The sequence below is a fragment of the Stenella coeruleoalba genome (genome assembly GCF_951394435.1).
Source record: "Stenella coeruleoalba genome assembly, chromosome: 7".
Taxonomy (NCBI): Eukaryota; Metazoa; Chordata; class Mammalia; order Artiodactyla; family Delphinidae; genus Stenella; species Stenella coeruleoalba.
In genome coordinates, this window is record NC_137153.1 from 49,659,977 (window position 1) to 49,687,457 (window position 27,481).

Consider the following 27,481-nt stretch of genomic DNA (forward strand, 5'->3'; position numbering starts at 1 on the left):
TCTGAGTTTATATTATTTTCATTGGATATTTATTTCTCCATGATCTTCTACTTATATTTTAAATAGTATTGTACACATGCATCTTTGTAAATTATCTCAGTTACTATTTGGAAGGAGGCTTGGTATGAATGCATACACAAATGGAATATACATGTTAGTAAGAAGATGTTGCTATGGCCCAGCTGATTTTGCATAAAGGAAAACAAAGTTACAACAAATAGAATTCACCTATTAATATATCTCTGGTCCATATCTCACAAATCCAGATGACTGAACTAAATGGGAAAATATGAAGAACTCAGTGGAACCTATTATTACTATGAGAGACATAGCCCTTAAACAATCTACTTTTGTATTTTTCTACAGTCTACAAGAAAATACACTGCATTTAATGCACATGCATTATTCCCCAAATTCCTTTTATCTTTATCAGGTCAGTAGTCTTATAAAATGTTATAAAACACACACACACGCATACACGCACACAAGTACAAGAGTGTCTCTTAAAAATGAGAGGAAGAAATATCACCGTATAGGGTAATTTGCATTGTGGCCACAATCAACCAGATATTTTCATGAACCATGCGAGATCTTATTTTGAGAATATATTGTTATTTTGGAAGCCTCTTCCTTAGTAGTCAACTTCATTCATACTTTGAGTATTTGAAACATTTAAATTAGTTAAGCCGGAACAAAATGCCTAAGTAAATAGGAACTATTTCTAAGTAAATAGGAATTGTGTTCTGTCCTCATGAAAACTATAGCTCTATTAGTCTTACATTAAACAAACTTGAATATTTGGAGGAAATTCAGTGTTAGGTTTCAAAGAACTTTATTCAAAATACATATGAATTCTCAGAGTATGATTTGAAAAGGGTGGCTATCTATGAATATTCTCCCTCATACAGCCCAAATAAATGTGTTCATAACTGCTGATGGACAATTTTAGTTTGCATTCATTACTATTGGTGTTATTTGTTATATTCTCATTTATAGCTTTGTATATATATGATGTTTATTGCAATCTTCCTAAGTTTCCCTAAGTACCTATTGTGCCAAAAAGTAAGTGCCCTGGGGCTTCCCTGGTGGCGCAGTGGTTGAGAGTCCGCCTGCCGATGCAGGGGACACGGGTTCGTGCCCCGGTCCGGGAAGATCCCACATGCCGCGGAGCGGCTGGGCCCGTGAGCCATGGCCGCTGAGCCTGCGCGTCCGGAGGGGCCACACAGTGACAGGCCTGCGTACAGCAAAAAAAAAAAAAAAAAAAAAAGTAAGTGCCCTAAACACTTAAGATAGAACAGAGATGATATTTTAAAACTTTTTTTTATTATTTTGGTCTTTATTTATTCATAGTATGGATTCCTTTGTTTGTATTGAAGTATTTCAGTTGTCAGGCAAGAGCTGATATTCTGTGGACAGTGTAAAATGTGATCAATTCATTCTAGAAAAACTTAATGTAACTGGCCCATTAAAAGAGTTATTAAGAAAGGAACGTGGGTGGTATAAAGAAAAGAATCTAGAATGAGAATCAGTAGGATGGTAACTATTTTAAATTACTTTTTTTCCATTATTTTGAAGGTGAACCCCCAAATTCTCTTACTGACTGTCTATTAAGACATTCTAACTTCTGTTCTTCCTGAATTCTCTCATTACTTCCACTTTCTAATTATCGTTCTCCTTCATTCAACAATTGCTTATATACCAGGTACAGTGACATTCTTACACTTTTAATGAAATTTAATTGTGAATTTACCTCTTATATCAGGCAGCTCAAGCTTTCTAACTTGAAAGTTAACCTAGTCAATAAAATAATCATTTGGAAACAGCTAGAAAGAATGGCAGCACTTTCTAGTTTTTCCAAATGTAAGTAAAAATAAGGCTCTTTAAAGGGAGATATATTTCATGATCACTGATTTATTTACAACATAAAGATTTAAAAGAGTTTTATTCTTTAAAATGGTCACCCTGTACATTACTCAAGACACATTTGGGCTCCGGCCATTATGGAACAACAGGGACCAGATTTACTCACTTCCCCCCCCACGCCCCACACTTCATGAAAAAGAAAACCAGACAATATATAAGAACTATCAGTTTTCAGATATTGTACAGCAAACAGAGCAGGATGTATATGCCTAAGAAAAGGGATATAAACAAGATGAACTCTACCATTGCCTCAGTGTACTGCCTGGAGGCAGTTTTCAGGCATCTGTAGGGTGAGGAACCACAGATTCCAGAGGTCTCTTGATTGAAGAGACAGCTCAGAGTTTGAGGAGTCCAGGACGCTAGAATTTGCAAAACGGAATACTAGAGAAAAGGTACTTTCACAGGGAGAAAGTGATCTTCAGTTCTTGAGATCTGAAGAGGCATCTCTTCCAGCCTTTGTTGCCTAGTACTTATCTTTGCATACATGACAAGGAACTACTTGAGGCCTGGGAAAGAACCACCTGAAAGCAGGAGGGCAAAGAATTCCCAAAGCTTACAGAGGGCTTGGAATAGTGTTCCCACCTGACAGTTACTTGGAATCAGTTTGATCATTTTGAGGTTTGTTTTAAAGCCTTTTTTTTAGAGTAAGTTTAGAATAGACTTTAATAGAACTCTTTTAGCCATACTACTAAGGCAGTATCCTTCTGAAGAGTGTACCTGATGCCTGTATTATGAGGTCTTTCTACTTGCTAAAGTATGCAAATATAAATGAGTCTTGACCTTTGTCTCATAATATATATAAAAATTGACATAAAATGGATTATTGACCCAAATAAGAACTAAAGCTGTAAGACTTTTATAAGAAAACTGAGAGAAAATATTTGTGATTGGGTTAGGCAAAGATTTTTTGAATAAGACAAAAAGTATAAATCATAAAAGAAAAATTGGTTAAATTTCATTTCATCAAGATTAAAGATGTTTGTTCTTCATAAGACACAATTAAGAAAATAAAAAGTCAAGACACATTTTGGATGAAAATATTTGTAAACATGGATCTAACACAGAGCTTATATGTAGAGTATATAAGGAACTCTTACACTATGATAATAAGAAGACAAACAACTTGATTTAAAAATGGATAAAGCAGAAAGAAAAAGTTTCAAGAAAAGGATGAGGCCATATCGAAAAGACACAGTAAATGTTGTAAAGGAATATGGCAGAAATAAGATCAAATATCTCAATTATAATGAATATGTTAAATACCCTGTTAAAAGAAAGAATTTCAGATTGGGTTTTAAAAATCCAGCTATGTGTTGCTAGCAAGCAGTAAAATCCAGGTTTGATGGGACCTAAAGCTTATAAAAGTTTGTGGCTCTTTTTAAGAAAATGAGTATACCATTATAAATACAGTCTGTCAAACAGCTTTGCAGGGTTCCTGAAATAGATATTTTATTAGTTTGATATTAAAGCTGCCTCCAGTCACAAGGTTCACATATAAAACAAAATGAAGAGGAAAACTAAAAGTAGAGATTACCAAAGGCAAATCTAAACAAAAAGAGTAACACTATAGATAAACAAAATTTAGTACAAAAATAATTAACAAAAAGTAGAGGGTCAGTTTATATTTACAAAATTGCCTCCAAAGCATAACAGTCACGAAGAGTTTTGTACTGAATGAGACACATATTTGGCAAAATATGTTTGGAATAAAGAGACTTGAGAGAAAAATTATTTTAATATAGATGTATTAATCTATTAGAGTTTAAGGATGTAAAAGAATAATTAAGGGCCAAAAAATTTGACTTACATATATTGTTGAATAATATATCACTTGTATCAATATTAAAGTTAAAGTTTTTGAGTATAACATTAAGTACATATAACATTATGTAAACAAAACTTAGAATTTTGTTAAGAGAGATTATATCTTTATTTTAATTATCCATAGAACATTTACTAGAAATGGCCCAATGATAGGTCATACTTCAGAAGGACTGTCATTTAAAAACTCATTGGAAGATTTCCATAAGAAATGAATTATTCGATAAAATATCTATAGACCCAAATATTTTATCTATAGGTAGCATTTACCTAGTTTATTATTTTTCCTTTACTTATTTCTCCTTTACACTTTTAGTTTCTCACAAACTTTACAAGAGATGTTTTCCAGTGTCCTTTTGTGATGGATTAGAGATGATTGCTCCCCTTTTCAATTTTGGACCATTAAAAAGTGACTTTCTCTAATACCCATTACTGGGCTGAAGTAGAGTTATTTGGCACAAGTCTACCAACATGTGCCCTTGGGTAAGACATATCTGAGAATTGAATGCAATGGTACTCATTCAAAGCAATACAAAAACCCTTGAGAGGTTAAATTAGGCGAGTCTGAGAATTTTAACCATTCAAAAAGTGTTATTCAAACATGAGTCTGTGACTATAGTTGTTCCTATTTCATTCATTGCTATCATACTCACCTTTTCCTGATATACACTGAAAAGAATTCTTTTCTTTCTTTTCTGATTTATCCATGAGACTGTACATTTTAACCAGTATATCCCACTTCACCGCTTGACATATAAATGAGGTCTCATCTCATTTTGAAATTTGAATCAGTTGTTTAAACACTCAGTGATCTTTAAAATGTCTCTCTCAGTCCCATTTCTTCACCAAAAATTGTCCTAGAATCCTGCAGACTTAAGCATTACAGAGGTATTCTTGTTTACAGATACCTCATTGTTGGAAAAAAACCCCAACATTAATTCTAATAACAATTCAAAATTGGAAACCATATTTTCTACTATAGTTATCAATACTTTGATCCCTGTCACACAGTGTCCCTCTTGAAAACAGGTACAGTAAGAAGTATATTTGTTGACTGCTGAGATGATTCCAGTACTGGTCCAGAGTCTCACAAAGGCACTGGCACAGTTCTTTTTTTTTTTTTTGCGGTACGCGGGCCCCTCACTGCTGTGGCTCTCCCGTTGCGGAGCACAGGCTCCGGACGCGCAGGCTCAGCGGCCATGGCTCACGGGCCCAGCCGCTCCGCGGCATGTGGGATCTTCCCGGACCGGGGCACGAACCCATGTCCCCTTCATCGGCAGGCGGACTCTCAACCACTGCACCACCAGGGAAGTCCTGGCACAGTTCTTTTAAGAGAGAATAACACCATTCCTTTTGAGTTATACTCTTAGGTTTTGTAAATATTCTTATTTTTTATCTTCCAGTGGCTAGATCAGAAAACTATTTGATATTGGGAAGGATAACCCTCTTCAATATACAGAAAAGCTTTTGTTGCACCCTGACCCCAGGGTAATTGGTGGACTCACAGATACATGACTAAAGATGCCACAAAGGTATTCTTAAAACAGAGAAGCTGAATTGATACCCTGGCATCTTCTTTCCCTGAAATTTGAAGTTTGAAATAACTCGGCACTGAGCTACATATGTGCTTTTGGAAGACACCTGAGTTACTTGGCCCCACTATCTATCTGGACAAAACAGCAAAACCACTCAGGAACATGTAGATTTATCAAGTCATAAATGATCTATTTCATCAGGAGGAATAAACTTGCTTTACTTTCATTAATCATAGAAAAGTATCTGGCATACAGTATTACTCAAAATTTAAATATTTTATAACCACAACTCTTATGATGAGTAAAATGTAGAGCTTTTATCTAGAACAGTATCCTTACCTTCTAAATATCTAGTCGGTACCATACGACCCAGCAATCCCACTACTGGGCATATATCCTGAGAAAACCATGATTCAAAAAGAGTCATGTACCACAATGTTCATTGCAGCTCTATTTACTATAGCCAGGACATGGAAGCAACCTAAGTGTCCATCAATAGATGAATGGATAAAGAAGATGTAGCACATATATACAATGGAATATTACTCAGCCATAAAAAGAAACGAAATTGAGTTATTTATAGTGAGGCAGATGGACCTAGAGTCTGTCATACAGAGTGAAGTAAGTCAGAAGGAGAAAAATAAATACCGTATGCTAACACATATATATGGAATCTAAAAAAAAAAAAAAAAGGTTCTGAAGAACCTAGGGGCAGGACAGGAATAAGATGCAGACGTAGAGAATGGACTTGAGGACATGGGGAGGGGGAAGGGTAAGCTGTGACAAAGTGAGAGTGTGGCATGAACATATATACACTACCAAATGTAAAATCGATAGCTAGTGGGAAGCAGCCGCATAGCACAGGGAGATCAGCTCGGTGCTTTGTGACCACCTAGAGGGGTGGGATAGGGAGGGTGGGAAGGAGACGCAAGAGGGAAGAGATATGGGGACATATGTATATGTATAGCTGATTCACTTTGTTATAAAGCAGAAACTAACACACACCATTGTAAAGCAATTATACTCCAATAAAGATGTTAAAAAATAAATAAATATCTAGTCAGGGCTGGTATAAATATGGATAATCAGTTAGCATCTAATACAGTCAGGAGGTTACCTATATATAATACATACATAAAACTTCAAAAATAATTCTATGAGGCAGTCCAAGTATATCATTAATCAAATAAATATAAATCTATTAAACTTATCTACAAATAATAGAAATGGGGCTTTCATTTGTGACAATATGCTGAACTAGGTAAGCTGAAAAATTACCTTCTTTAAAACACTGAATATGCTTTAAAAATGCAACAAACGAATTAAAATACCTAGTTTAATAAGAAATTAGGGAAAATCCACAGAAGGAAGAGAAAATAGAAATCAAATATGATAATAATATACTTTGCACTTCCTTGGGTATATGTGTCAGTCTCAGTAACTTATAGTTTTGATCTTTAGCCATACAAGGACAGGGTTAAATCATTAGGTCTACAGAAGTCAGGGAGTCGGAACTGAGGTATGTAAATAACTCTGGGACTCTTAAAGGATTACAGCTTCTACTAAAGAGTAGACAAGATAAAATATGTCCTGCAGATGAAGATTATAGAGAACTTTCTAAGCCTCAGCTTGAGCTCTGGGTGAAAAATTAAAAAACAAAAATTTGTTTCCTTGAGAATTCTAACTAACATCAGGCCTGCACTCATGAGTTTCAAGACTGCATATAGATTAACTTTTTTTTTTTTTTTTTGCGGTACGCGGGCCTCTCACTGTTGTGGCCTCTCCCACTGAGGAGCACAGGCTCCGGACGCACAGGCCCAGCGGCCATGGCCCACGGGCCCAGCCGCTCCGCGGCATGTGGGATCCCCCCGGGATCGGGGCACGAACCCGCGTCCCTTGCACCGGCAGGCAGACTCAACCTCTGCGCCACCAGGGAAGACCTAGATTAACTTTCTGACATGGGAAATAAATATAAAAGCGGCGTCTAGCTGGGTTACCTGGGAAAACCGAACGCAAGAACTTTGTGGTGAGATTCCCACAGATGAAGCTGTTCCAAAATGAGTTTGCAATAAGCCAAAACATACAATCCAGTAGAAAACAATTTATCTTGATCAAGAGTTGTCTGAGACCACAAACAAAAGAATAAAAATTCTGGAAATACAAACCTCCTTAAACTTAAAATGGATAACCAAAAGAAAAAAAAATACCATACTTAGTAGGGATATTATAGAATTTCCCTTATAATCAGTACCAAGATAAGTTTTCCTACTCTTACCCCTAATATTTCCACTAAAGTCAGAAACTAAGTAATAAGTCCATAAACAGTAGTAAGAGGCATAAAAAGCAGATAGATGAAAGATAAATAAAAACTTGTCATTGTTTACATAGAATATATGAAATTTGTTTTCAGATTTATAAGAGAAATCAATTTAATTAGATACAAATATAAGTACTGTTGTCATATTCTTGCCATAACCAATCAAATTAAAAAGAATATTAAAATTGATTAAAAAATGTAAAAAGGCGTATAACAAAAATCATAAGGTACTTAGAAATAAACGTGTCAAGATAGCAAAATTATAGAAATAACTATAAACTTTTTTTGAATGATATAAAGTAAAATTTAACCTGAATAAGTAGGGAGATACATGATGTTCCTAGTGAAAAAATAAATATCAGAAAGTTAACAAATCTTTCCAAATTAATCTCGAAGAGCAATAAAGCTCTAAACAAAGTTCCAATAGGATATTTTATAAAACTTGATTAATTCTAAAATGCACTTGGAATGAATTGTGTTGAAAATTCTTAAAAAGTAGATGGAAAAAGAAATTGCCTTACCATATACAAAGAATTTTTACAGAATGACAGCAATGAAAATCATGTAGAATATGCAAGAATAAACCATTTGATGTGGGCAGCATACTTGACAGCCCCCAAATAAATATACATTATAAACAGACTTTTATTTAAGTCAAAGGTGGCATATGACAAGTCATTGAGGAAAGAAATTGCTCTGTAATAAGTAAGATTAAGAAACTTAGATATCTATGAAAAAATTAGATCTATTCCTCGCACCATACATGAGTAAAATCCAAGTTGATTTTAAACTATGACCAAAGGACGAAAGTGTACACCTTTTGGAGAAATGATCTCAGTGGTGGAAAATTGCAAACAAAGCCAAAATTGAGTACAAATCACAAGGGGAAAGATTGGTATATTTAATAAAATTAGAATACAAAACCTTTATGATGAAGGTACTAAAAATAAACTGACAAGCCTCAAACAGAAATAAAAGGAAGATACCTAATCTCTTTGTCCTTAGATCTTCACTGTGTAGGTTTGTAAAGTTGTCAGGGAGTTGGAAGCTGGTGAAGGTGTTTTATGTTGGTCAGGGGTGCTAGCCATACACTGATAATAGCAAAGCAAAAGATGGAAGAAATTTGAGTCCTTGATGATGTTGCTGAGCTGCAACGGAGATTATTATGGAGTCTTGTATTGAGTGATATAATCGTTTCCTATAGTGGTTGTAACAAATTATCACAAATTTAGTGGCTTAATACAACAAAGTTTATTATCCCACAGTTTTGGAGATCGGAAGTCCAAAATAGGTCTCAGTGGACTAAAATCTAGTGGTTGGCAAGGCTACATTACTTTCTCAAATTTCTAGGGCAGAATCTATTTACTTAACTTTTCCAGTATCCAGAGGCTGACCACATTTTTTGACTTGTGGCTCACTTTCGTCCTCAAAGTCAGCAATCACATCATTCCAGCTTCTACCGCTGTTTTCACTTTTCTGTAACTGTGACTCCCCTGCTTCATCCTTCCACTTAAAAGGATGCTTGTGTTAAAACTGGGCCTACCTGGATAATCCATGCTACCTCCTCATCTCAAGGCCAGCTGATGAGCAACTGTAATTCCATCTGAAATCTTAATTCCCTTTGGCCATATTCACAGGATCCTAGGATTACAAAAAGACATCTTTGGGGAGCAGTTAAGTTGCCTGACACAAGTGATAAGAAATTGCCCTATTGTTTAAGCTAGATAGCTAAGGCTTTCTGTTATGTGTACTTAAGTCATCTTTTTTTTTTTTTTTTTGCGGTACGCGGGCCTCTCACTGCTGTGGCCTCTCCCGCTGCGGAGCACAGGCTCCGGACGCACAGGCCCAGCAGCCATGGCTCACGGGCCCAGCCGCTCCGCGGCACGTGGGATCCTCCCGGATGGGGGCATGAACCCGTGTCCCCTGCATCGGCAGGCGGACTCTCAACCACTGCGCCACCAGGGAAGTCCCTTAAGTCATCCTGATACATTACTCTTTATTTACTTGTAGCTGCTACCACCAATTGGTATCAATTATTGAGTCCTCTACAGAAGTAAGCACTTTAATTCATTTAATGCACTTACTTCTTATAATAATTCCATGATTTAGGCATTAATATCATCTTTTTTACAGAGGGAAAACTGAGGGATAGACAGACTAAGCAACTTGTGGAAGGTCCCCAGAATTTGGGGGTTTAACTACTACATTACACTGCTTTTCTGTATGTTTGACATTTACATAAAGACAAAGAAAGAGAAATGAAGTTCAAAACCTAAAATTGAAAAAAATAACTTTAAAAAGTATGACTTCAGGGACATGAATCACTCTTGTCATTCTAGTAATATGGCCTGAACTGATCATCACAGGAGTCCCTGCATGCACTCTGCAGTGAGAAAATACCTGTCATGAGGTTCTCTTTGTTTTCTTTTCTGAAGTGTCAAAATAGACTCCTAATTTTCAGTAAACTTGTTGAGAAGAGTTCTTGTTTGAAGATCTCATTCCTTTGCACTTTCAGCGTGCTGTTGTGGTTCTGCTTGTCTGGCCATCCTGACTGATGTGTTATGTTTTGCATTTAGTCAACAGTATGTTTCATTTGCTATTTGTCAACTTCAGTTCCTTAGAAGATCCATTTTTTTCTCAACTTGTGCTTGTTTTTCAATCTCTTAGATTATTCCTTCATTGTAGGTTTTTCTAAAAATCTGTTCTCAGGTATCTGTTACTTAATATATTAGAAGAAGTAAATTTATAATTGGGTCTTTTGACTGTTATCAGAAGTCAAGAAAAACTTGTAAATAACGTTTTAACATTAGAAAAGTTTACTAACTATATCAGGCTTTTAAATTTTTATAACAAAATGTCAGTGGGACTCAATTTATATTAAGTATTATGTTAATGTTTTGTGTATTAGAAATAATAAATAAATGAAGTTACCCTACACTTATTTAAAACTTGTCTTTTAAGCAAATTGTAGCTCTTTCACCCGTTTGAGTTGAGTGTGGAAAGATGACTGAGCAGAGTCCATGCAATGATCCAACTCAACAAGTATTTATTATTTGCAAAGCACTATGCTCTACTATAGTAAATTCAAAATTTGACTCAAACAAGTTTCTAACTCTCAACGGGGAACAGTTTCATAGCAGAGTTAGACTATACACATAAAAGTGTGTTTTTTTAAAAAAAAATTATTAATTTTTGGCCGCATTGGGTCTTCGTTGCTGTGCACAGGCTTTCTCTAGTTGCGGCGAGCGGCAAGTGGGGGCTACTCTTCCTTGTGGTGCTTCTCATTGTGGTGGCTTCTCTTTGCGGAGCATGGGCTCTACTCCACGTGGCCTCAGTAGTTGTGGTGCAGGGGCTTAGTTGCTCCGTGGCATGTGGGATCTTCAAGGACTAGGGCTCGAACCCGTGTCCCCTGCATTAGCAGGTGGATTCTTAACACTGCGCCACCAGGGAAGTCCCTAAAAGTGTATTTTAAGATAGAGTGTTAAAAGTGTTCTGAAGAAGGTACAAAACTATTGGAGAGAATGTTTCTCACTGGCATTTGTAGATTTCATACAATTCAACTTTTCCCAAAAGTGCTTGATCATAAGACTCATCTGCAGTGTTCGTTAGAAATACCTGCCTTTTCTTGGGTGTTCTAATTAGAGGACTTGAGATTTTTTTCCCACAATATAACCTTGTAACTCTTATGTTCAGTGAAGTTAGGAAATTACTAATATAGAAGAAAACCTTTGCATTAACCTTGTAAGATGGGCAGTTAATCAAGAAGATTATTGAGGGGGAAAGCATTTCAAGCACAAAACTTCTTGAACAAATGAGGTCAAAATGACAAGATCACTTCAAGTAATATTTAGCCGTCTAGCCATTCATCAGGCAACGGAGTATAGAGAGAATACAGACATCAATGAGAGCTAGAAACTCCCCCTCTAAGAATCCTTTGTAAATATTGAGAAATAGGTATATACATAAATAGTTATACAAATATTCATTCAAGTTTATAGACATCTATGAAAGAGCTAAATGATCCCTTAGCTTTGGAGAATGAGAGACTAAGTGATTGATAAAGTTTTGTTCGTGAACTTCAGAGCAATGTATATCTTGCAGAGTGTCAGATTTCAAAGATAAGCTGCCAGTGCTAGTGAAATGGTAGTTCAAAAAGGCAGACTGTTGAAAATTGTGGATATGATGATAATTTAAACATGCACATCTCACTGCCCCTGCTGTAGACTCTGATAGAAATGAATATTGTAATGTAAAAATAGCTGTAGACAGGACAAGAAGGAAAAGACAAATGTAAAAGCTGGTGCAGTCTTTTCTAACATTCTTGGTGGCTGCAGTTGGGATTGGAATCTTTGATTGTTGGTAAGAAAGATTTCTACCTTCATAGGACAACTGGGGTTGGGAGAGGAAAGATATTTTCCTCTTTTTCAGAAAACTGTTTTGATAAACACTTTGGCTATGAAAAGCAAATTAGGCCTGGCTCTGGAATAAGAAGGTTAAGACAAAGGGAGCAGTTACATAAATGGTGTACCTAGGAGGTAACGGGAGATGAGTTTCAGTATCCTAGAGATAGTTACCAGATAGGACTATATTGTTAGGAATTCTGGAACACAGATGGGACATGTTTTTCTGCTGGGATTGTTCACCGCTTTGTTTCCCTCTTCACCAGGCTTCTAAAGGATGTAGTAGTTGGTAAGGTACCTCATCATTACGAGGTCTTCCAAGGAAATGATGACGTGTCAAAGAAACACCAAAGTACGTAGATTATGCCAAACTGCCTGAGGTCCAATCCCACCTTGAATGTGGTCTCTGAATGCTGTGTGCCTCGGTTTCCGCATCTAGTAATAATGGAGAATAATAGCACTTGCAGTACCCAGTTTATAGGGTTACTGAGAAGATTAAATGAATGGACTGTGTAATATATTTAGAAAGTTCAACCAGCTCACCAGATGAAGTTAACAAAGTCCAAGGGAAAATGTGAGAGAAGAAGAGCAGACAGTAATAAAGATTTCTTTTGGATGAGTAATACCGAAATGGCGGTATAGGAAATGGGCTTGAAAGCTTAAGCAGAAACCATAAGAACTAGAAGAAAATGAAACTGAATACTATCCTGGACTGCTCATGAATTTCTAAGATGGCTAGAAGAGGCAAGAACTTAACAGAAAAACAATGCTTTGTTTATCTGGATGACACTGAAAGGTATATGTTATAAAATCAAGAAAATTAAAATCAAATAAACTGAGGAAAATGATCCCATCATGGATGGGGTTGAGATTTCTTGTCATGCTCCTAAACTTTTCTGGGCGGATTCAGATTCACACCAATCAGTTTACAATATTATTGGTTTATACAGGTTAATTTCATTATGTAGTGAAAAGACAAAATGTTTGTCACATGTATTAGTTTCTCAGGACTGCCATAACAAGTTATCACATACTTAGTAGTTTAGAGACAAATTTATTCTCATACAGTTCTGGAGAACAGAAGTCTACAGTCAGGGTATCTGCAAGGCCTCATTCTCTCTGAAAGTTCTAGGCGAGAATTCTTCCTTGGCTTTTCCAGCCTCTGGTGGCCCCAGACATTCCTTGGCTTCTGACTGCATCACTCCAATCCCTATTCTTCTTTCTTCACATGACCTTCTCTTCTTTCTCCCTGTGAGTTTCTGCTCTTTGTGCCTCTTATAAGGACGCTTGTTATTTAATTTAGACCTCACCCAGATAACTCAGGATCATCTCATCTAGAGATCCTTAGCTTAATTACATCTGCAAAGACTTTTTCAAAATGAGGTCACATTTGCAAGTTCCAGAATGGGAACATATATTTTTGGCAGCTACCATTAAACCCACCAAAACAGAACTGTTATTTATCTAGTTAGAGGTAGTTTTCCCATTATGGTGGATTATTCTGGTCAAGGGAACATGTGATTTTTTATCTTAAGCTTATTCTACTTCTTTTCATTCTTCTCTATGTAACTAAAGTTTTCCTGTGTGTGTGTGTGTGTGTGTGCGTGTGCGTGCGCGCGCGTGCGCGTATGTGTATTTGGGGGGGGATGGGTACTATCAGTTTTAACTACTGTATTTTAAAATTCAACATTAATTCCAGGAAAGGTGTGTTGTTTACTTTTCTGGCTCTGACATTTATATAACTATGAGCCTCATTGTGCACTGGTAGTTTTAATAAATCAGAGCTGGATCACTTTATAGCGTAAAATGTGACACAGTATTACATGGTTAGAAATTTTGTTTATGAATTTCTCCTTGAAAATGTACATATTTTAATGTTTAAGATTTCTTTCTTGCTCTGAGGATCTCATTGTCTATCTCCTGTATCTCATATCTATATTTGATAATTAGTCCCTGATGTCAAAAACAATAAAATCTGACCTCAACTGTGCCAGAAACATAGTAAATGTTCAGTAAGTAGTCACTGAATGAGTAACAAATGAATGACTGAGTGCTATGTTATAGGTTTGCATAAATACTGGAATAAATTCAAGGTAAGAAGAACTTCTAAAAAATCCGCTGATTTTTCACTCCCAGAGGAGAAATGAAGCAGGCTCTGGCATATACCTTTAAGAACTTGGGAATTCTAATATGACTGTGATTGTAAGGAAGAAAAATGTCAGTGGCAGGTCATACCAGCACTGTTGCAAGAGTCCTATAGTGAGCTACTTAGTCATTTCAGAAATTTCTAGGAATTCGCATGCAGATGCTACCCTCAGGTACTGCAAGCACCTTTTTCCTGTACAAACCCTCTCAAGTTCTACACCTCTATCCTTTCTACCTCTGAGTCTTAAGTCACAATCATGCAAAAAGCTTATTACATATCTCCAGGGAAGAAGTCCGTTTTATTTAGAAAAGGGAAATAAGCACAGATAAATTAAGTGATTTAACTGAGACCACACAACATGCCTGCCACTGAATTAGGATTCAAAACTGTCTCTTAGTTTCCTGATAACTTCTACTGAAAATAATAGTGAAACTAACTGTCAATGCAGTGTGAAATTGTACCTGATGATAACTGCTGCTTTATTGAAAATTTCCTTTCTTGCATAACGTACAGAGGTGAATGAACAGTCAGACCAAAAATATAATATGGTCCGTGATTCATTAAATGATACAGTAGATTCAAGAAAAGATCACATTAAAGTTTATGAGAAGCTGAGGTCCAAGAAGATGCACACATCTAAATTCCAGTGGTGCTCAGATGTTTCAGTGCCTTATTAATCTGCTCAAGTCTACACTGTCTTTAAGACTGCAGCAAAGAAAATATATGATTGATTGTGCTGCAGGATATGTGCTTTTTGCATTTCTGTTAACTATAAAACAAGCACCATTTTAATTAAGCTGCTTCCAAGCAATTCAGGTGCTCTATAAAAATATAATGAAGCAATTAAGATGTGTTACAAGTGACTGAGATATCCTTTTCATTTGAAAATGTGAAAGTAGAAGGTTTTTTTTTGTTTAAATCTTTCCCCACCCTCAAAGCAGGGAGGCCATTTCATCTCAAGAAGAACACTGGATTCAAGTGAACTATAAGTTGATTTAATGTATATAAATAACTTTTCCAAAATTTAACACCAAGCTAAATACAAAGGAATTGTTTTTACTATTATCTGAGTTTGAAGAGATGTGTAGGTGTTGTAAATTATATTAGGGCTATAAAAATACCCTTATATACTTCTCAAGGAATATTAATCGTGGGACATCAATAGAGTACCATGAGTTTCTCTAAATCATATGTAAGAGTGAGTTTTAGACAATGATCTAGAAATTATATTTGCTTGAATATTTAAAATTTTGAGAGACACAGGAGAGTTGGGACCTTTCTTACCTGGTACATTAATTTACATTGGCTGTATCAGTATGATCCCTACGCAGCATGGCGTACTCTTTACTTCCATAAGAACAAATAAACTTTCTGTTTCCATCACAAAATGATCATTTATTAGATTCTCTCCTTCATCCATTTCGTCAACCAGCAGTTATTATATGAGACATAATGTTAAGTTCTAGGGATATAAAGGCAATCATTACACACTTAAATTGCCCAGGCAGAGGTTAATATTCTAGTGTGCAATAACTACCAAAAGTAATAAAAGAAGAGAAACAAGAAAATAATATAATAGCACACTGTGGTAAGCATTAAAAGATAAAATAATATAAACCTCAACACCAACTCTAGGAGGCTGGTAGAATTACTCTGAGGAGCTGATATTATCTAGTCGTGGAGGAAATATCTTTGTAGAAAGCCTTGGAGGAAGGGCAGAAAAAAATGGATATTTAGAACGACTGTCTAGAAGGGAACCAATAAACAAATGCATGATATATGGAGAATAATTTCTAAGAATTATAGAGAGATTCAGTAATTCTCTTCTATATTCTCTCCTATGAAGAGAGTAATCCTTACTTCATTTGAAATGTTCACTGTTGTAAAATTCACCTGCTTATTATATAACCTAAATGTTTTATGCTGCAGGTTTAGGCTGTTCCCATCTCAACAGAAATAGATAATTGTGTGTGATTTTCAAAATATGCCATTTTTATTACAAGTCAGAGGAAATGGGAACTGAAACAAACACTGAGAACAACAGAAAGCCAGAAATTAGCAACACTGCTATTATACACTAGACATCATCCTTGCAGATGAGGATATAGAAAATTGGAGAATTTAAATTAATTGAATATATTTCAGAGGTAGGAAGTAGCAGAACCAGGATTTAAAAACCTGACTTAGGATAACTACAGATCGTAGGTAGGGAGATAGACATTCAGACAGAGAGAGAGAGAGAGAGAGAGAGAGAGAGAGACAGAGAGGTAATTTAGTGGTTTATTGTCTTCTCCCATTCTTGTTATTTTTTTCTTTATTAGTGGCTTGGTATGAATGATAGCACCAAAAAACTAGTTTGAGCTGTTAATTGCTGTTGTTCTTTAATGCTTTATTTATAATGAATGTGCTAATTCTTAGTTTATTCCCTGGGGCATTTTCATCATGGGTGCGATATAAAATAACTGAAAGACTAAATAAACGTTACAGCTGCCTTCCAGCTATCACGCTGGTCCAAATGGAATTGAATACTGCGTTCCTGAGGAACTTCTCTCTGCCCAATGACAAGAACTTACACAAAACCAAATGAGATTTTAGTAATTCCATTTCAGAATTCTATGAAGGACCATTAGCTGCAGAGACATCAAGGTCAAGGTAGCTACCAGTGGAAAGCAACAAGGTGGGTGGTCTCCTGGAGATGTAAAATGCTTGAACTCCTAAAACCTGAGCTTTTCTGCCTGGATTAACGAAAACACTGTCAAATGGACTGTTGGAAGGGGCCGTTGTGAATTTTGGAGGATGCTAATGCTCTGTTTTTCAAAATCTACTACCATGGGTTTTCTCCTCCTGCTGTGATAATTTTTAGCTATTGGATGAGAGGGGCTGAGGAAAGAGGAAAAACAGTTGTGTGTATGTGTGTGTGAGTGTGTGAGAGAGAGAGATAGGGAGAGAGAGAGAGACTGAGAAAAGCAAGGAGGTCCTTCATCAAGAATAACGGGAAACAAGACTGTAATATGCTTTTCTTGCTTTATTAGTACGATAGGAAATCTGAAAAACTGAGATGTTCCCACTTAGTTTTCTGCCTTCCTGTCTTTCTGTACTGTACGCCTTCTTGCTGGCTTCCTTCATTGCTTACCGCTGATTATTGATTGTGTACATGGAACTATGCTAGTCAGTGTAAATGTGGGTCTATGAGTCAGCTCCTAAAGCTACCAAGGGTCAATTTTCAAACATTAAGAAATTTTGTGAGCTGGTTGTTAAATTGTTGGCAGCTTGAAATTGGGCAAGGAGGAGTATTTACATCACTGAAACAGGCAAGTACAACAAATCACTGCTCTTCTAGTTTTTCTTTTTGGAGAGTCAGTTTTCCAGCACACCCCTTGTGTAGGTATTTAGGAGAGGGTGAGTATGTGGTAAGAGGGCAGGGCATATATATTTCTCCTACCCTTGGAGAGACTTAGAACTTTGTCGGTAAACAAAATTGAGAAAAGGGAAAACTACACTATAAGGCAGGGTGAGGTCACTTCCGACAGGGGCAAACTATGGTTGTGAGTGTGCGGCACATGGAGAATTCACATTCAGCTGGTAAAAAAAAGATGTCAGAGTAGATTTGAACTTGACCCTTAAGGGCTGGCAGGACTTCAGTCTGTGGAGTTACAGGAAGGAAGGAGGGGTGGGAGCAGTGACCCTCTATCAGAGGAAAGACAAATGAACAGTCCCTGGGGCAGGAAAAGAAGCCTGGAATTGGCCAATCTCATTTGGCTGGAGCGGACATATCTGGGGACTTACGGTAAGGTAGGGAAATGAGTGGAGGACTTGGCACACAGTAACTATTTAACAAGGTGGCAATACTTTATAGTCTTGCTAAATCCTTCATCTTAAAGGAGAGGCAAAGTGGAAATCCATTAACTCCACTAAATGGCTGACCCTGGTCACATTTTTTGAAATTTCTGAGAGTAGTTTCTTCAATCGCAAAATACAGATTAAGTACTTGCCTTGTAGTATCCTTAAACAATTATAAATAAAATCTTAGTTTTAGTATGGAAAATGACTGGCAAGCTTTAAATACCATAATGTATTGAGCACTCCGTGGGTTCTTCTAACTCTCAGGAAGGAACCATGTGGAAGTGCTAACAGTATAGAGAAGGCCTGATTTCTGTACTTATTGAGGGTGTGTGATAACCTCAAAAAGCTTTAGGGTCATTGAGTTTCAATTCCCATCCCCTCCAAAATGAAACAACAGCATTTAGGTGTGAGAGACTGTGTGTAGAGTTTTTTGAAGAAAAAAAAGCATAAGTAATCCATAGAAATGGTGTTATTCAACAACTCAGAAGGAAAATATTCACTTGATAGCATCTCCATGACTTCACATGAGCTTGATGTTTTCATCCTGACATAAGATTATTCGGATTTATATAGACACAGCCCAGTTAGATTAAGAGATGCATGAACTGGTAAATACTGTTAAATGAGGGAAGGTTTAATGCAGGAAATTAGCCTTAATCTTGGATTTAAAGCTCTAAGTGATGTAGTTTGGAAGACAGAACGTGAGACAAATTAACTGTTGATAAAACCAGTGATGTGAGAATGATATTCCTTCAAGTGAAGTTGCTAACTCTCATTGACTCAAATTGGTTTTATTAAAAAATTGAAATTTCTTGGGATTTCCCTGGTGGTCCACTGGTTGGAACTTTCTTCCCTGGTGGTCCACTGGTTGGAAATTTCTTGGGATTTCCCTGGTGGTCCACTGGTTGGTACCCGCCTTCCAATACGGGGCGGGTACGGGTTTGATCCCTGGTCGAGGAGCTGGGATCCCACATGCCTCGCAGCCAAAAAGACCAAACATGGAAGGGGGGCAGTATTGTAACAAATTCAATAAGGACTTTAAAAATGGTCCACACCGGGGCTTCCCTGGTGGCGCAGTGGTTGGGAGTCCACCTGCCGATGCAGGGGACACGGGTTCGTGCCCCGGTCCGGGAAGATCCCACATGCGGAGGAGCGGCTAGGCCCGTTAGCCATGGCCGCTGAGCCTGCGCGTCCGGAGCCTGTGCTCCGCAACGGGAGAGGCCACAACAGTGAGAGGCCCACATACAGCAAAAAAAAAAAAAAAAAAAATGGTCCACATCAAAAAAATCTTTAAAAAAAAAAAGTTGAAATTTCTTGATATGCATGTATACACACACACACAGAGACACATACACATATATAGTATAATTTATATCATGGATCTGAATGATGAGAGCTGAATATAAAAAAATGCTCTCATAAATGTACAAAGATCACCAAGTAAGTTAATTTCAGATGTCTGTATTGTGGATAAGCTCACATATGTGAGTGAGCTTCCTGAGGGCAGGGACAAATAATGGGACGATTGCTCAAAGAATAGGCTTTGGAACCGGTCTCTCTGGCTTCAAGGCATGGTTGGCCATTGTTAGTTTCATGACCTTGGAAAAATGATTAAACCTCTTTGTTCTTCTTTTTCCTCATGTGGAACAGGGAGAAATAACAGTATCTCTCCAGTAGGGACATCTTTTAGGGCTACATGAGAATACACATGTGAAGCAGTCAGGGAGAACTATTCCACGGTTTGAGCACCTAATTATTTTTCTTTAAAAGATTTTTTTGATGTGGACCATTTTTAACATCTTTATTGAATTTGCTACAATACTGCTTCTGTTCTATGTTTTTGGTTTTTTGGCCGCGAGGCCTGTGGGATCTTAGCTCTCTGACCAGGGATTGAACCCGCACCCCCTACATTGGAAGGCGAAGTCTTAACTACTGGACTGCCAGGGAATCCCTTGAGCTCTTAATATGTTTCAGATGTATTTTAGTCAATTGGGATACATATATGATTAAAATAGACTCGTCCTAGCAGGTCTTGCAGGTCTTGTATTTAGTCACATTTTAGCTAACATTACTGTTATTTCCATTGCTATCTTTGTTTTTATAAAACCCAGCACAGGGCCTGACTAGTAAGCCCTCAAAAGAAGTTGCTGAATGAATGTTAAACTAAAGCTGGGTTGATGGCAAGTAAACAGCACACATGAGTGAACAGAATAAAGGAAAATGCTTTAAAAAGTTACAAAATTCTAGGAAAGAGATTGAACTCGGTGCAGGACAGAGTTCTTGACTGTTAGAATGGAAATTCTAGTTGTCCAAACAGGCAAATCCTACCTTCAAATCTTTCTTTTTCTAATGGCAAAAAATCTAAGGGGAATTTTATATTATCTATGAATAATTATAAAAATAAGTTGCTCTTTAAGCTTTATTTGTCTTTGAAATTAATTCAGACTATTAAAGAATTAGAGGTAATAAGTGTCTGATAGAGTAACAAATGAGACATTGCTTTACTTTTCACTCAATCACAACTACTAGAAATAGCTAAATATATGAAAACCCCAAATTTAAATATATTGGTATTAGTCATCTGAAAGCAGGTATTTCAGGATATATTAAGGAATTTTAGTTCATAGAGTTAAGTATGTCTAATACTATTAAGTGAAAGAGAGAAGCACTGCTTAATGGATCAATTCCATTAGGGGGGAAAAAAAAAGAAAAAATTCCAAGTGGTTTCACTTTAAAAAGATAGCTATAAAAGTCAGTTACATGCTGGCTGAAGTTCTCTTCCCCTCTTCAAATGATGTTTCTGTTCTGTCAGCATTGTCAGTATATGCAGCTACTGTACTGTGGAAAGTAATTACATTATATGGCAGATAAAACAAGGGGGTATGCATCAGATTATAAATAACTTAATTTTGCAAAGGAATTTTACATCTTAATCTGCTGGACTATCACTTTCACTTAGGCTCTGAAACCAAATTATGTTATTGTGCTCTGTGATATAATTTAATAACTCACCCATAAGGAAATGTCAGGTCGCATTTGCAACAATCCAGGGGCCATTAAGCCAGATGGAAGGTCATTCTGTTTGAGGATTGTAAATGAACCTGTCCAGCAAAGTTTTGGTTAGGGACAGCCAAGGACTCATTATGTAGTCAATTTACCCAACTGCTAGCAAGAACCATGCAATGCCAAGGCTGTTCTGTCCTTTGAATTTTGAAATGCATTTGAACATACAGAAATTTTTACTTTCATCAGGCCAAAAAGGAAATTGCTTTTGTAAAAAGCAGTCATTTCCATATATTGCTTAGAACATTAGAATAAAAAGTGTTTTAGTGAAATGCCACTTGTGGAATTTTTGCTTTTTTTCTTATTTACTCTCATCTTCCCCTTCTAAATTTTGCTTTTCCTTGTTAGTGGAAGATACACACACACACACACACACACACACACACACACACTCACATAAACAACATATCAGGAATGTAGAAAGAAATCTATGCGTCTGATAGTAAAAATATTCAGTTAAAGTAGTTAAAATATCTTTCTTCATTTACTTTTTGAGTTCTTTCTGCATAACATGAAGTTAACAATTTTTGATTATCAACACTATATGACTTAATGTGAATACTCTAAAATGGATAGTTTAATAACAGTTTTCATTTAGATTTAAAAAGACATTAAAAAAAACTAGATGCCTGTAATGATATTTAAGTTATTCTCTACAGCAAAGAACACAGAATTCATTGTTTATTAAAACATTATTTTACAACCAGTATATTTCCATTTTAGAAAATGAAGGATAAAATAGCTAACATTTATCCACACTCTCCTATCTCTGATAAATTTCAACATTTGTGTGTGTTACATCTTTCAAAGCATATTTTATGGACTCGGGTTTACTGGCCATGTATAGAGTTGACCCTCATTATTTGTGGATTCTGTATTTAAGGATTTGCCTACTTGCTAAATTTTATTTGTAACCCCTACTTCAATACCGGTGGGGATTTTGCAGTCATTTGTGGACATATGCAGAATGGTGAAACCGTTTTGCACGTTCCCAGCAGAGGTGGAACAGAGCCTCCTTATCTCTGTTCTTGTACAAAGATAACAGAGGATGGAGAAGGTAGGAGACAGTGCAGTGTAGTGCAAGGAGCTTATTTACTCACACACACACAAAAAAGTATATATATATATATGCATTTCAATTTGTTGCCATACTGTTTTCCATGTATTATGTTAACCATTTTTACCACACCAGGATGGATATTAATTTCTCACATGTTATGTGACTTTCAGCCTTTTGCTTTCAAGAAACCCTCAAAAAGGCTTTGAAAACTTATCATTAGCTTCAGTATAATTTATAAAGTATTGGATTAAGTTTCTATTGACTTAAAACATTAAAGAAAAAATTGAAGCTGTCTCATTTTACTGATGCTTGGCAAAAAAATCCACTATAGTAACCACTGTTGTACAGTTTTGATATTTTGGGGTTACCTCTTTAAAAATATGATTAATCATTGCTGCTATATTGTGAATAAACACAGGTTTTCTAGTGCTGCTGTTTACTAAGAGTAGAAGCATCTTACATTCTTTGAAAACATTTTCGATGAGTAGATAATGATTTTTAAAAGAAAATACCACTATATACTTTGAAATTATAATCTTTTTAACATGTAAATATTTTCTTTTTAATTAAAAATGGGAATAAATTCCTTCACATTAAAACCCTAGTTCAAATATAATAAAGATTTCCTTAGAGTTATAAGTAGTATTTTCAAACTATATCCCAGAAAGTTTATTCCAATTTGTATTCTCACAGCAGTGAATAAAATTGAACATTATGTCAAATGCCTTATAATAATAAATATCTTTGACTAAAAATCATCTTTTCTAGATTAATATTCGAAAATAATACCTCATGATTAAATTCTCATTCCTTTGGTTATTAATGAGGTTGATTTTTGTGTGTGTTATTTTCCTTTGCTTTGACTGTACTCTTTGCTTTAATCCTAATTTTTAATCTGTGTGAATTTTGTACAGTAGGAGTATCAACTTCTTGCCATCTTTTTCACATACAGTTTTCCAGGATTTTTGCATTTAATTTTCTGATATTTATTGATTAATAGAAGTTCTTAATTTTTATGAATTCAAGTCCAACATTATTTTTCCTTGTGATGAGATAAGCTTCATTGGCTTTATCATGAAATTAAAATTACTCTTTTATAATAGTTGAAAAGTAAAAAATAGAAATAAATGGAAATAAATGACCTAGAAACAATTACTATTAATAATTTGACATATATCCTTGAATATATTTTCTAAGTAATATTTATATATTTGAAATAATAGCATGTCTATAATTTTGTATCCCATTTTATTCACAAAATATCATAACTATTTTCTATGTCTTTAAGGACTCTTTGAACTGCTTTGTTTCCATCATGAGGAGACAGTATAATTTATAAAGCAAATCATCTTATAAGTATGTGAATTTAAAGATAAGTCTATATATGAAAAGCATATTTGGATATATCTTTGCTACATGTCAAGTTATTTACTAAAATAGATATCCACAAATAAAATGTTTTTGTTTCAGTATAAAAATATTTTAATCCTGAAAAATAGGAAAATGGAATTTTTCCTACTGTCATCTTAGTCATTTTTAAAAACTAGCAATAGTCATGAATTAAATTTTTCTGGACTTAGTTGGATTTTGCTTTGGTTTGTTTTAAATTATCCTTTTCAAATAGATCATATTCTCTATCCACTTTATTGTGAGTCCTTCAAAAACAAGGATTTTGTCTTCCTCATTCATCTTTATATTCCCATATGTGTAGTGTATGGAAGATAAACAGGAAAATTTAATTCAATTCAGTTCTAATTTTAACCCTGATATTGAGTTGCAATTTCAGTGACATGAATTATTTTCCACAGCTCAGCTTGATTGCCTCTTTCTCTGTCATCTTGATAAATCATTAACTTTAAAACTTAAAGTAAGTAATCTCCTAAATACCATAACCTTCTTTCCATCCACATACTTCATACTCAGTCTCTGCCTCTGGAATCCTGCAAGTTTGAATAATAATCGTTTCAAACATTTTTTTAAATTATTGCTTAAGATTGTGGTTGTCTACAGTTATTCAGAAATATCCCACAGCCTTTCTCAAAATTCTATGCCACTTAAGCTTATATTATATCTAGACTCTAGCCTAGGTCTGTGTTTTCCAATATGGTAGCCATTAGGCACACATGGCCATTAAGCGCTTAAGATGAGACTAGTCTTCATTGAGATGTTCTGAAAGTATAAATACACAGCTCTTTTTTTAACTTTTTTGAAATACGGCTACCAGAAAATTTTAAATTACATATATGGTTCATATTATACTTATATTCAACAGTACTACTCCAGATAAACAAATCTCTTTGATTACTATGTGCTCCTTACTAACATTTCATACCAGTTTTTAGACTGTTAACTTTGTCTAGAAGATCAAATTAAATCATGGTTATAGACACAGCCTAAATGTGTACACTGTGAACCTTTCTTCCCAGTTATTTGATTTTGGAATAAAGAAAAATAAGTTGAGAACAGATGTGAAAAATAAAAAGCACAGTAGATTTAAATTGGATGAGCTAGTGAATAAATTCTCTCTGCCCATATGTACAACCGGAAGCAGCACACTGGAAACGAGGTGATGGAATCTGGTGTCCTAGCAGAAAGTCAGGGCGAGGCCTCCCAGAGAAGTTCTAGAAGGAGGAAGCTGCTGACTTTCGCAGAGCACACTTATTTCTCAGATCAGCAATAAAGTCCTGGTTGACAGTTTTCCCAGGAAGTTTCTGACAAATAGCACACACTGTTGTTTACATTTTTGTGATTTAACGTCTCACTTAAATTACACAGGTGCACATAAATGTGTTCATTTGATCGCAGTAATTCCACTGCCACTGACATTAGTAAGTAACTCCATATGAGAAACAAGCCAGTACTAAATTTATTACTCTTCTCTATGGCTAATGTACTTGAATGAAGCTGTATGATTGGTAGTTACGGTTAATATCACATTTCAGCCTTGCGAGGAACAACAGTTGTATAATGCTTCTTTAAGGGGTTTCCTTTTAATTTTTGCTTTATTAATTTTATTCAGTTTTTTCCTCTATCCTTATCATCTTTTTACACTAAGGGCAATCCTTGCTACATTCACTAGTTATGCATCTATTTATTTTCCCTCTTTTCTCCAACACACCATAGAGGTCATATAATTTGTGTTTTAAGATCATGGACAATGATATTCTTTCATACAAATATCGAACATTCATTAATGAAAAAAGATTATGACAATGAATTTTGAAAACTGCTGTGGTGGAAATACATTAAAAAAATCAAGCACCTTCTATGCTGTTTTGTTTTGCTTATACCTATATAATAATACATAAAAATACTGGTACCTCACGGTAGCACTGTGGAATTTTAAAAATCGCTGTAAACAGGTATTTCTAAGCTGTAAATCCATGGAGTATCAGTTACTGAAGTACTAAATTAAAATCATGTGTGGAAATTTTACTTGTCTAGCACCTTGGGGCAAGATAGAATATTAAAAAGTGAAAGAAAGAAGGATTGTTAGAATGTTGTGACCATTATATGCATTTATTGGAATCAATGCTATCTTATTTAATCCATACAATATCCCATTATTCTCTTTTACACACAAAAAGAGTAAAGCTAATAGAGGTGAAGTAACTGGGCTATGTTTCCATGATGAGCAATGTAAACACTTGGCTACCAGGCATTCGAGTACCGCTCCTTTGCATTCTGCTGCCAGTGTGGCAATTTGAGAAGTGGGCCTAAAGAAAAGAAGTATAGGTAGGGCAAATTGTTTGGAGAAGCAGGAAGACCCCAAATGATGAAGTTTTACCACTGTGATTGGTTAGAATCTCTGTTGAGAAAAACACAGGAAAAACTAGAGCATTCAATAATATTGATGACAGGTTAGGTGGTCTGTTAAGGTACTTCTAAACATCATTACTTCGTCCTCACAAAAATCCTCTGCTATCAATATTATTATCACCAATTTATTCATGAAACAGATGCTCCTAAATTTTGAATAGTTTGCTCAAAATGCAAACAAATGTAAATGTCACAGCAAGAGGTGTCTGTCTGACTTCAAAAATTGTTCTTTAAACAACTGTGCTACGCTGTTTCCAACTTAGCTGGCTGTAATCATAAAGAGTGGCAAGAATAAGCCCAAAGAATTAAACAGATCTAAATAATTGCCTGACTGCTTTAGTCTAGAAATTCAAAGAAGATACTTGGTATATGGGAGTGGAAACTATGAAAATTGTCTTTCTGAAAAACGACAACTGCGGTAGAAATTAACTGCCAACACTTTTTGGGGGCAGATTCAATCCCAAGGCAGCAAGAATGAAGGAACGTAAGAAAACGAGGCAGGGAAGGGTAGTAAGCAAAACAAGAAAATGTCCTACCACAACAGCCACTGTTTTATAAGCCACAAATAGACATAGCTATAGTGACCATTCCTTGAGCAAGCTAGCAGGAGTAGTAAAAAAATTTATCTGCCTGGGTCTCTCCCATTCAGCCCCTGCCACCAGTGAGAGGCAACTCCTCTACATTTCAGGGTGGCATCATCCAGTGCAGCATTTCACTGGAGTCCAGAAGTGGCAGGACAAAGGGCTAGATACTCTGGGCATGTGATTGGAGAGCTTAGGAAAGGAATGTAGCTGGTTGACTGGCTGCAGCAAGACAGAGCATGGGTTGAAGGTCTGGGTAGTAGTTAAGACTGAAAAAAAAAACTGCTGGAGTACCACAAATGGTCAGAAACACATGTGTCTAAGAGAAACAGGGAGATGGATGGGGCAGGGAGGGAAAAATTAAAATAGGAGAAAGGCATCAAGAGAATGAAAATCATAAAGACAGGGCTAATACACTTCATAGTATTCTATTTTTTTTAGATTAAACTTTATTTTGGATAACTGTAGATTCACATGTAGTTGTAAGAAATAATACACAGGGCTTCCCTGGTGGCGCAGTGGTTGAGAAAAAAAAAAAAAGTGTGAGAGAAAAAATGCTGGTGATGATAAAGAGAACCTGAATCACTCATACATTGCTGCTGGGAATATAAATGTAAATGGTACAGCCACCCTCAAAAATTATTCGGCAATTTCTTTTTTTAAAAAACTAAGTATGCAACTATGCTATGAATCAGAAATTGCACTCTTGGTCACTTACTCCAGGGAAATGAAAGTTTATGTTTACACAAAAATCTGTACGTGAAAATTTAAAGCACCTTTATTCATAAGAGCCAAAAACTAGAAGTAACCTGATTATCTTTCTGCAGATGACTTTTTGGTTAAACTATCTGTGGTATATCTATGCCAATAGAAAGGAACAAAGTATTAACACACACAAGATGGATGAAACTTGAGGGAATTATGCTTAGTGAAAACTCCAGTCCTAAAAGAAAGAGGAGCATGAAAGATCCCT

The 27,481-nt window shown here is 35.8% G+C and overlaps 1 protein-coding gene across 1 annotated transcript in view; it reads right to left on the minus strand.

Annotated features, from left to right (window-relative positions):
- Positions 1–1,199: 1,199 nt before the first annotated feature.
- LOC307188543 (uncharacterized protein) overlaps positions 1,200–27,481 on the minus strand; it is a 566,629-nt gene continuing 540,347 nt past the window's right edge. Inside the window, exon 6 of the transcript XR_013828978.1 lies at positions 1,200–1,234. The gene's annotated coding sequence lies outside the window, so the exon portion shown is untranslated. The remainder of the gene's footprint in view (positions 1,235–27,481) is intronic.